This window comes from Columba livia, chromosome 12, assembly GCF_036013475.1.
Source record: "Columba livia isolate bColLiv1 breed racing homer chromosome 12, bColLiv1.pat.W.v2, whole genome shotgun sequence".
In the NCBI taxonomy this organism is placed as follows: Eukaryota; Metazoa; Chordata; class Aves; order Columbiformes; family Columbidae; genus Columba; species Columba livia.
Window position 1 is genome coordinate 18,811,773 of NC_088613.1, and position 11,898 is coordinate 18,823,670.

The 11,898-nt window shown below is 39.5% G+C and overlaps 1 long non-coding RNA gene across 3 annotated transcripts in view; it reads left to right on the top strand.

Annotated features, from left to right (window-relative positions):
• Positions 1 to 30: 30 nt before the first annotated feature.
• LOC135580728 (uncharacterized) overlaps positions 31 to 11,898 on the top strand; it is a 171,410-nt gene continuing 159,542 nt past the window's right edge. The window contains exons 1-2 of one of the 3 annotated variants that reach the window (XR_010475740.1): positions 31 to 168; positions 1,045 to 1,187. This is a non-coding gene — a long non-coding RNA (uncharacterized LOC135580728). Of the gene's footprint in view, positions 169 to 216; positions 352 to 1,044; positions 1,188 to 11,898 lie in introns of those variants that run through there. The other 2 variants (XR_010475741.1, XR_010475742.1) reach the window with 2 other exon arrangements.

Consider the following 11,898-nt stretch of genomic DNA (forward strand, 5'->3'; position numbering starts at 1 on the left):
CGCGCAGGCGCAGTGCGGGGCAGTGAGAGTGTTGAGGGGCGCGCACCCCGCCAGGGGAGGGAACATTCTCTCCGCTTGCGGGACGGATGGGGAGAGTTGGGTTCTTCCCCGCCCTCCTGCGGAGGGTGCACCTGCGAGGGGCCGTGGGCAACCCCCGCGGTGTCTCGGGTAGGCGGTGCCTGCGGGGAAGGATGGGCGGCCGGTGCCGCTGACAGGCGGCTCTACCGCGCTGCACGTGCGCGCGCTCCTTCCCGCCGCGGGGTGGGTCACGAGCCGCCGCGAGGGCGCTGCTGAGGGGAGGAGGCGGCTGCGCGGCGGGCGGGGGTCGTCCCGCTGGCACCCCGTTTCCAGGTGTATTTTTGTGGCGTTTTTAATAAAAGCAGGCGGGTATAGGCTTTCTGTTCTTCCCCTTCCATTTCCCGTCGCTTACTTCCTCGGGTTTTAAACGCGCCACTCAGGGTGACTGAGGGGAAAGTGAGGGATGGGGGGTGTGATGTTTATGACGAGGCCTGTGGCTGTCGAATTTTCCCGAAGCTTTGAGATGGTTTTCTGGGGTTCGTTGTTTGGTTCGGAAATTGAATTCTGTGCGAAGTAATGGGTGGTCAGAGGGAACAATATCAGCACAGGGATACAAACATTGGGGAAGAAAAGTCTCCCAGAATAGTAAGAACAGGAATGCTCCTTCCCCTTGCACACAGGTATAAGTTATCATTTAAGTAACTTTAAGCACCTTACTAGTGACCTATTGCAAATGGAAAGTAAGCCAGAAAAAATATTAGTGTTCATAATTGCGATATAGGGATCAGAAGTAAAATTCTATGAAGGTTTGTGGGTTTTTTTGTGTGTGGTTTTTAATTAATTAATTAATTTTTACTGTTAGTGTAGCTCTGTGTTGGGTCTGGTATCTGGCCAAATATGAACTCCTGACCCACAGCTACTGTAAGGAAGGGAGCTCGCCTGGTCCTAGAAGAGGAGGGTTTGCATCTCCTGTCTGCTGTTTTTAGAAAAAGACTTTCATTGTAAATTGTCTTTGCTGTTTTTCAGGGCTTTCTAGACTGCAGCAAAATGCAGATGACTCAATTGGGAAATCTTTTGCTGCTTAGGAAAGCAAAATTATGAGATCTACAATTTTATCACTGCTGCATACTCTTACTTCAGCTCAGTCTCCATGTTATGTGGAGTTGCAGGTAAATCACACTCTAATAACTTGAGAAAAAAATCATAAGTAAGAGACAAAGTGTTGTTACAAAATGAAATTAAAACATATGTTCTATGTTCTGCCATTTTTGTCAAAATATTTTCTCTTGTCCAGTGATGAATACTGTGGATAAATTGCAGAGAAAGTCTAGGACAGAGTGTATCTCACTGTCATTGACCAGACATTAAAAAGATGTCCTATTTAGAAACATATAAGAAAAATTGAAGTAATTCTATTATTGAAGATCTAATATTTTTTCCACTCATCTTCAGTTGTATATATGTGATTGCCATTCATAACCCATAGAAAGAAAGTCTTGAAGCCACTGAAATGAAGTTGTATATGGGGTTAATAATAAGGTACTGGCCTTTATTTTACTTTCAGTTAAATTCAGGATTTCTGCTTTCGCTGATGTGAAAGTCAAAAATATACAACTTATAACTGAAAACACCTTAAGAAATGATACATCTGATGCCGTGCATTTACATTGCAGGCTTTAATATTTAATTGAGATTGTATTAGTTCTTGGCAGTTTTGGTGAACTATCCATGAGAAAAGTAATTGTATTTAAAATAAAACTAGAGGGGATGTAACCTCCTGTCCTTTTGGCCAGCATTTCCTGTGTTAAAAAGGTGAGCACCAGCTTTTGCGTTCAAGGCTGTGCTGTTGTTGAGCAGAAGTCAAACAATTCTAGGACTATTTCAGAGCCATCCATGGAACATGTTTTAAGTTTATTGTTGAAGCATTTTCCGGCATTGTCCCTGCAAAATACTAAGTACAATAGTGAATACATAGTTGCTTTATCTTCTTCACAGTGCTACAACACTTCTTGTTTTCTCAAAGCTTTGTGTGACCACTGATTCTTATAAACCTTGCTGGTGTATTTCTGTTTCTTAGACTGTTTTAAGCTGACAGGAATTCTTACAGGTGCTCCCATATTCAATTATTTTGAATAGAGAGCCACAGGTAAGGTTTCTAACTCTTAACTAGATAGATGTGAAATGTGTTGTCTTAAATAATTAGATTAAGGCATGTTTGTGAATATATTGGGCATATTTTTCTTCATTTAGCTATCAGTGTCTGTACTTCTTGATTATCATCACTATTTTATCTGAACTGTAGCTTTGCAATACTCCTATTAATGTAACTGTGAATACATCAGTACCAAAGAGTTACTAGCATTGAAAGAAATAGCAAAATTTTCTTGACCGCTTGTAACAGCATCTCTGTAACTAAAACGACACTGGTGGTGATTCTGTTGATGTAAAGTATTTGGATTTCAGAATAGTTTTTCATAAAAATGTCTCACTGCTGAAACTAAGCTGTTTTGCATAGCTTAATGACCAGTTAAAGGACATAAAAGATAGTGATAGTCCTCATAAAAAGGAAAGTTTTCTAAGGAAGTCCAACAGCCATAAGTGCTGTTGAATACAATTATAAATTATCTGGAGTAAGACAGTGACAGTTTTCCACTGATGTTTTACTGTCTTTTGGCAAAACCGGCTCCATGCTGCTCAGAGCTAGGGAGGGTGAAGGAGTTAACCCTGCTCTGTGAATTAATGAGAGTGAAAGAGGAAACTTGTGAGGGTTGTAGCCTGGGATTTCATGTGGTCACGACAGTGCGCCCCACTGGCATGATCCAGCTTTCACTGGGATGAGCACTTGTGCACTGACTTGGGATGTAGATCAAGCCCTCTAAGAAGATTTGTGCTGGATTTTTTCAGAGCACTTAAGACCACCCCTTGGATGCTATAAAGCCAAGCCCACTTCCTGTTCCTTGTATGTGTTCAGTTTTGTTCAAATAAAAACAATTGAAAAATTTATTTTATTTTTAGGAGGATGAAATTTCATTTTATTTTTAGAAGGGCGAAACAAAAGGAGACAAGCAGCATGTGTGCTAAGAAGTGAAATAAAGAAACAGAATACTTGTCTGCAAGGGTTTACGACTTTAGCTATGGCAATGATGAGATGCAGGTGGTGTGGAAAGGTGCAGTGAACAGTGAGAGATGCAGCAGCAGTATCATGTGTGTTTAATTGAAAAGCCTACATTTTAATGTGTTCTAATTTAATAAATAAGTTAATGTTGCAGACATTTAAATGGACATTGTGACAGAAGTGAGCGTTTGGTGGAATTAAGGCATGAATTTTGTTAGGTTCTCAAACGGTAAAATAATTTGCTGAATGGAAGCATAAAATAAGGAAGTGTAGAGTTTTGATGTGATCTCTTTATAATGAGTGTCTGAGATATTAGCAAACCAAGAAAGGAAGTCTCTTTAATTGGAAAAGATACTTTGCTATACCAGTTTAATATTTAATGTCTTTAGCTTTTTAATTAATAGGCTGAAGTAAAATCTCAGCTGAAGTTTTATTTTTTTTTTTCCTGGGTTCTCTCGTAGCAGGAGTGATGACTATCTGGAGGAAAAACAGACCATTTTAGAAAAACACCTTTAGTAACCCATATCTGTATCTGAAGAATGCCTACTTAATATTGAGTTTCAGGTGTAAATACTATAGGGAATTTTTTCAGTATGATTTATCAAACTTTATGGTGTCACAGGAAGAAGTATTTCACTGCATTGTTTTCAATATTTTTAAGGATGCTGTTTATTAGATTATTATATCAAAAATACTGAATGATTTGTGGAGGAAGATGATGGTGTCTGGCAATGTTTATCCATTCAAATCACTTTCTTTCTTGGAGTAAAAGGTGTTCTTATATAGAGCATGAAACACTAAAAGAGAGTGCAGGAAAGATAGGAGTTAAAGCACAGTATTAAATAAAAGAACTACTGAAAGAACATGGAAAGTGAATGCTAATGTGGGCCTGAGGGATACTGAATCTTATTCCAATATACTTTTTCCTTCTTTATTCCATATCAGTCTACACAACATAATCATTATTTAGAAGCAAGAAGATGCAACAAGAGATGTCATGTTTACTGTCATAATTCACTCATTTCAGATACTTCTGTGTTTCAGCAAAGAAAGAGGTTATTAGTGTAGGAATATACTCTTGGAGTTTGGAGAATGTATTTTAAGGCTGGTGGTTGAACCATCATGTTTCTTGATCAACATCAGCTCAAGAATTGGAGAGGACTTGGCACTTTAGGTCCTCACTGGAGATGCAAATCCCTCAGTTTTGGTACAGCAGAAGTATTCTCTTTTTGCAAAAGAGTGAACAGAACAAACAGTATTTGACCTCACCTGTAAGGCACTCTCTTCCTGAGTCAATTTATACAAACTGATATTACTGATTCCTTTTTGAGAGTGTGTTCAGAATACAAGCTCTTGAGAGTTTTTCGGTGGTGAGGGAAGCGTTGGGGTTGGTTTTCAACTTGTGGGATGTGGTGGTTAGTAATGAGGTATCTCTTGATACAAATAATTTCCATTGATGTAAAATAATTGTATGGTGTAAAAAGAGTAATTTTTGTAAGAACTGTTTCTGCCTGTGTGACACATGAACAGCTTTGGAGAATTTACCTCTGCTGTAATCAGGATTAACTTGACACAAGAGCAAGTTAAGCTCTGGTAATGTCAGAACATCTGTGTTTATGCTTCATAGTGTTTTGGCAGACAGCCGCCTTCTTTCAGGCTGTTTCAAGCCTGTTTCAACTAAGCTTTCTGTTTTCTTGGCTTCCCTGCATGTGCTAGGCTGCTGGTGATTTATATTGCCTTTGAGATTGATTTCCGCACTTCTTCCAAGAGAGGAAGATGCGGTAAATGGTCCTAGCTGAATACAGAACTTGCATCACATTTGAAAAATTTGCCATGGTAGTAGGCAGTGACTGTAGCTGAATGCATACACAGCTGCATGAAGACAAAGCTTTAAAATGGTCTGCAAGTGTATTGTGTAGAAAACCAGCAGTGGAGCTGTTCTCCAGCCATCTTTCTGTGGTGTGACAAACTGGGCAGGATTTTTACACATGACTGAACGTAAAGGTGTGTTTTGTGTTGGATGTGAATGATGAACTAGCTGTCAGGAAGACTGAGGTCAGTGATTGCATATGAGTTTATGCCAAAAAGCCAGAGTCTGTTTTGTTTTGTGGGAGGCTGAGGGCCATTAAAATCCAAGCTGAATACAGAATATTAGGGTCCCACTGCTGGGCAGCCTTCTGCCCCTTAGAGCCTTCAAGCTGCCCTATGTATATATATACATATGATATGCTTACTCTTTCCATCAGTACAGAGAACTGTTACCAAATGCCTGGCCCGTGGCAGTTGTGTATATCTCTGTCCAGAACACTTCTATCTAGGTACTTAAAGCCTAATTTCTTTATTGTTTTCTTCTGTTCCATTTTTTTCTGGCATACTCAGCTTTGAAAACGTCCTTTTTCATACCCATCTGCTTCTAATTCTGCCAGTGTGCAGTGTATAAGCCTTACTCCATCCACAATTTTGCCCTTTCACTTCAGACCTAGGCCAAGTTTATTCCTGAACATAGTGATACAAGCTTAACAGCTGACGTTATTTAACATGGAAATAAGTTTACCAATAACTGAGCTTGGAATGGTTGTAGTTACATACTGCATTTTGTGCCATAGAAAGTGACTGCAAGTATGTTTTTATGATCTTTATAATTGAAAACCTCATAACATTTTTTTCCAGTAGCATTTTTAAACAACTTCTAAACAACATGATAGCTCGTATCAGAGGTTGAATTTCTTCTTATGTGTTGGTTCTGAGCCTTGTTGCAGGACGGATATGATTTCATGACTTTCACTAGTACAATTGGGAGACCTGTGCTTTTGAACTAATAAAGTAATATGTTGATGGACCAGCTCTGCAGTACTGGAAATCTCTGCCCAGATTTCAGTGAAAGTGGTTTTTAGCCATTTTGGAATTCCAAAATACTGCTGAAGTATTCTTTTGCCACTAATGCAAACTCATTTCCCAAGTTGACAAATAAATCTGCTTGAAGTTATTCCAAGAAAAACAGATAAGGGTTTAGTGGGGAGAAATCTTAAGAAGCCAGACTGTTCCCTTTACGAACACCTGATGCATAATGAAATTTGGGAGACCTGCACAGCTGTATCACTCAGGTTGGAGTTGTGTCAAACACTGAAAATTCAAGACTCTCTTGTGAGGTATGTGTCTGATATTTTTTTTTTTTTTTTTTTTTTTCTCCCTCTTCTTTCTCACTGTGTTCTTGTTGCCTTTTAGTTCAGCTGTGCAGTCAGATGGTGAAGATGTGTTTGCTGCTGCTCTGGTTACTGTAGCCAGCCTTGTTAGATGCTGTGGTGTTTGGCTTTCAGAGCTACAACTATCAGGTCGCAGAATGCCAAATGCATGCTGCTAAAATTATACGTATTCTTGCTGGTGTCTTGAGGCAGAACTATGCCTCATTCAGAGAAAGTTGCACTGGCTACATGAAGACTGGTATTGATAAGTCGTTTCAGAGAGGAATCTTGCAACTTGTAGAAAAGAACTGTGGGAAATGTTGAGATTTTTACTGGCCTGCTGTTGTGTGTCCCATCATCTTTACTCCATAGGCAGTGTTCTAAGTCTTCACTAATTTGAATGTTTTGTATTTTATCTCTTTTTTTATCTTGTTCTACTTTTGATATCTGGGCTGATAGGAAGAATATCAGGATCTAGGCAGTTTCAGTTAATGGGTCGAAGTGTCAAGTTGATAGGCATTTGAAACATTTTTAACCTTAATTGCAGATGAGAAGCAGCAGCTAATAATGGGTTTGGGACCCATGATTACAACTTGGCCATCTAGCATTCAGCCTTCTGTTGGGCCATTCACCTGTGATAGTGTTATTCATTCTCAAGTTATGAAACCTTTACCCAAACTGGCATGATACTATATCCTGCGGATAATTTCAGTAGGATCATTAGTGTTTAGTGCATCCATGAAATAATATAAATTGTTCCTTCAATGCAAATAATGTTTTAAAAATAAACCTGACTACATATTTTAAGATTGGATAAGTACCTGAGGCTTTTTAAAATAACTCCCAAAATGTTAGCATTGCCTACTAGCTCTTGTCTTTGGGAAATAAAAGCATCACTTTTGACTGGGAACTGTAAGCAATGTATAGGTGATCCTGTTTAATGCTGCGGAATTTATTATGAGAAAAAGACCGTGGTAATTTCTGTTGGTTTGGTTGTTGCATTTAGCAGATATTTTTTTTTTCCCTTTCCAGGTGCATTCATCATCTCATTGCATGTTCACTTTCTTTTATTTAGAGATAGAAATATGTAACTCGTTAGGTAAATTTGGATATGTTCCTTTGTTGAAGTAAGGCAAGTCAAGAGTGATGTGAGGGGTTTAATGAAATTACTTTTGTCATGCAAATATTTTGTAATGTCTGAAAGGTTTTTGGCTTTGTGCAGGGTTATGCAGCTCTGTGCTGTTTATACTGAAAATGCCTAATGTAGAGGTAGATCGATTTTCAAAAGTAACCTTAGTTTCAAGAGGTTGTCAAATTTCTGATCCAGGTTTTTGTTTGACCTGTATTATTACTACAACCAGCCAATTAGGGCTTTATGTTATGGTCTCTTCTCTGTAAATTGTGGCTTTAGAAATATCTTGTAATAGGGTCCTTTCCAATTTCTAGTCTGAACTATCTGTCAGGGAATAGAGTGTACTATCAGCAAGTTTGCTGATGACACGAAGCTGGGAGGAGTGGCTGACATGCCAGAAGGCTGTGCTGCCATCCAGAGACCTGGACAGGCTGGAGAGCTGGGCAGGGAAAAACCTTAATGAAATATAACAAGGGCAAGTGTAGAGTATTGTGTCTGGGTAGGAGCAGCCCCAGGTTCCAGTATAAGTTGGGGAATGACCTATTAGAGAGCAGCATAAGGGAAAGGGACCTGGGGCTCCTGGTGGACAGCAGGATGACCATGAGCCAGCACTGGGCTCTTGTGGCCCGGAAGGCCAATGGTACCTGGGGTGTATTAGAAGGGGGGTGGTCAGTAGGTCGAGAGAGCTTCTCCTTCCCCTCTACTCTGCCCTGGTGAGACCACACCTGGAATATTGTGTCCCGTTGTGGGCCCCTCAGTTCCAGCAGGACAGGGAACTGCTGGAGAGTGTCCAGCGCAGCCACGGAGATGCTGAAGGGAGTGGAGCATCTCCCGTGTGAGGAAAGGCTGAGGGAGCTGGGGCTCTGGAGCTTAGAGAAGAGGAGACTGAGGGGTGACCTCATTAATGTTTACAGATATATAAAGGGTGTCAGGAGGATGGAGCCAGGCTCTTCTTGGTGACAACCAATGATAAGACAAGGGGCAATGGGTACAAACTGGAACACAAAAGGTTCCACTTAAATATGAGAAGAAACTTCTTCTCAGTAAGGGTGCCAGAACGCTGGACCAGGCTGCCCAGGGAGGTTGTGGAGTCTCCTTCTCTGCAGACATTGCAACCCGCCTGGACACCTTCCTGTGTAACCTCATCTGGGTGTTCCTGCTCCATGGGGGGATTGCACTGGATGAGCTTTCCAGGTCCCTTCAACCCCTGACATTCTGGGATTCTGTCATTACTGTAAGTACAGATAAATCCGTAATTTTCTTTCTTTTCTCCTACAGATCAATATTTAGAAATTAATGAAGCCAAATCACTGTGCTGCTACATTGAGTCTCAGCATGAACACTTTGTGGTTAAGTGTTTCTTCTTGATTAAGTATTTATAGATAATGTCTCTGAGAAAGGCAGTTATTCTCAAAGCTTTGGCACCTCTACAGTATTCTCATAAGAATAAAGATGAATCAATTAAATGTCAGAAGGGATTTGCTGGCTGCTGGAATTAGACAGTTGTGTGATGCAGGATTTTTCTTTTGATATCAGCATGGTGTTAAAGTGGCTCACTACTTTGCAAACTCAAAATACCAATCAAACAACTGAATTTAAACAGTGTGATGGTTTTCTATTTACATAAAGTGAAAAAGACAGGGAACTGAGGGTGCTTGGGGAAAATACCCACTGGGTGAGAAGAATCATGTTTGGTTTATTATTATTTTAATTGCCTACTGGTGCTAAGGGAGAGTTTAATTAAAGTCCCTGGGGAAGCCTTCAAAGGAAGATAGATAAATATTGGAAAGCGTTATTTATAGCCTTTAGTGTTTCTTCTCACCCGTATAAATACAAAAATTAGATACAAGGGCTGGATCACATCTTCTGAAGCTTTTGCTTTGTATGAGCAATCTTGAAGAGTCAAACAAAGCTGCCTAGAAAATATTTTAATAATAGCAGTGTAGGGACTTCATAATTGCTGTGTTGCCTCCACCCAACTGCATATCCTGATCCTTGTGTTCCCGTGCTGATCTTGGCAGAACAGGGTGTATAGGATGGACTGTCATGTAGTCTTTCATGGGCCATTAAAATGTGCCAGCATGTAGTTCTGAACTGTGTTTTGATTTGCCATGATATTTTCAGTACACTCAGATTTAAAGGGACATTATAATCTAGATGGAGGATACTTATGCACAGTACAAGACAGGGAGAATAACTTCTAATTTGACTTAGCAGTTTTTAGGCTTAGAGAGAATTTTCTAGTGCATGAAAGAGAATGTCTCTCCCAAACATATATGCTTTGAGTACATTTAAAGTAGATCTGGTGGAAAAAAATTCAGAGTGAAGATAATGAAAAAGGAAAACACTTTTTATTGACAATACTGATTTTAAGCCTCTCACAGGAGGTGCTTTTTATCTCATGCAAACTCCCATTTGACATCTGCACTAGTTGCATTTAAAACATTGCCTTTATGAACAGTGGTTGTTCTGAAGTGCAGTCAGTGTCTCCAGCCGCTCTTCTGCCCAGCTGGTCAGAACAGCTTGGTGTTTCCTGACTGCCAGGCGGTTCAAAAAGGTAAACTGGAGCTTGTTTAGAAATGGCAAGATGATAATTTTGCATATGTTGAATGGGAACTGGGCAAGTAACTAAGGTTTTTATTTCAATTTTAACATAGATTAGAAAGAAAAAGAAATTTTAAGTTAAACCAGGAGTTTCTGGTATACAAGTATAATGAATGGCGTGTTGCGTGTTTGTGGCTCTTTATTTGCCATTCTTCCATGTTGATTTGAAAACTGATCACAGTAATAAAATCTGGAAACTAGGAAAAAATTTTTCTCTCACTCTATTTGTCTGTCACTGATACCTTCACCAAAGCCATTGCCTGCTCTTCTGTAGAGGTCGGCCTTTTGATGGCTTGAGATTGGGTAGCAAGGTAAACGTCCTCTTCCCTTTTTTCTTGTATGTCTAAAGTATTACAGCTTCTTTCTTCATGAGTTACTTGGGAAATTATTTTGTCTTCTACATCCTTCATGTAGAAAAGGACAACACAGGTAGAAGGGCTGCCGGAAGTGGGAAAACCTCCGCTCCCAAATCTGTTGTAGAGCAAATGTATGAATTTCTTTGAATGAAAACTGGAGCAGAGCAGTGTGTATGTGTCTGCTAGCATGTATACTTCTATTACTATAAACAGAAGTAGATCTGTTTGTGTGCATGTTCTGTAACATGCTCCTCTGTCTTCTGAAATGTCCACGCAATATCAGTGAGCAGTTTTAGAAGATCCTGAATTAAAGCCGTGCAGATATAGTCCTAATTTCTCATAGGGCTGAGTTTTATAAATATTTATATACATAGTATTTTCTGTTTGTAGTTTCTCCGCATTAAGATATGCGCGTTTATTTTAGCCATATGCATAAGAGATTATTTGCAACATATTGGAGAACCACCCACAAAATGCTTAGAATTAGTAAGATCTTATTTTTGTTACAGATTTTCTCCCCTAGTTTAGCTTGAGGCATTGTTTTTGGAGAGTCTTGTTATCATAACTCCTAATAGACTTAATTTCATGGAGTTCCTCTAACAGTTATTTTTAAATAATTGGGAAACAGTGAGTCACATCTTCAAATTTAAGTGATCTATTTATTGGGTCCAGGCAGTGAGTGCTTTGACATGTCCTGCCCATGTCGCTCCGTGCATTGTCAATGTTCAGTAACCTTAAGAAAAGTAGAATTTGATCTTCTGTTTCTGAGACCAAGAGTTAGACATTGTTGAAATAGGGAGTGATGCATTACTTTTCATGTTCCAGGTAACTGTGTTTTCTGTTTGTTTTCTTCAGTTTTCCCTTTTTATTATCTTTACTCCTGATGACCTTTTCAATAACTGTTTTGTGGGGTTTTTATCCCAGTAGATCACTTCTATGCTATCAAAAAGCTCATATTATGAAATTCCTACAGGTAGTACTACTGAAAGGTTTGGAATTGGGTTTTTTGTTGTTGTTTTAGTGCTTTGGATTTTCTTTCTACTTTTCCAGCTTCATCAGTCATCTTCTTGATACCATTGCTGCCTTCTCACCTGCTATCGTGGACTGATAGTAAAAGCTGACCACACTGTGAGCATGTTTATCCTTAATTTGTGCTTTTTCAGGAGTGTGTATGGAGTGAACGCTTTCTTTGTTGCGTGCTTGCTGTGACTTTGTGAATGCTAAGCTGCCTGATAACAGCTTCAAAATACAGTGTCAGCTACTTTTGGATATTTCTTACCTTTAGCCTGAAATAAGTGTCATGTGTAAGATCAGTGACCCGAGCCTGCTACTATTTGACTTGAAGGTTTAGAGACATTAAACAAATGATAATCCTTATCTTTTGGTGGTTTGCTGGTGGTTACAGTTCTGTTTCTGTTATATTTGTGCTCGTATTTTTGAGCAGTAATGTGTGCATTCATTGAAGACTGGAGTAATATTTACATCTTGCGA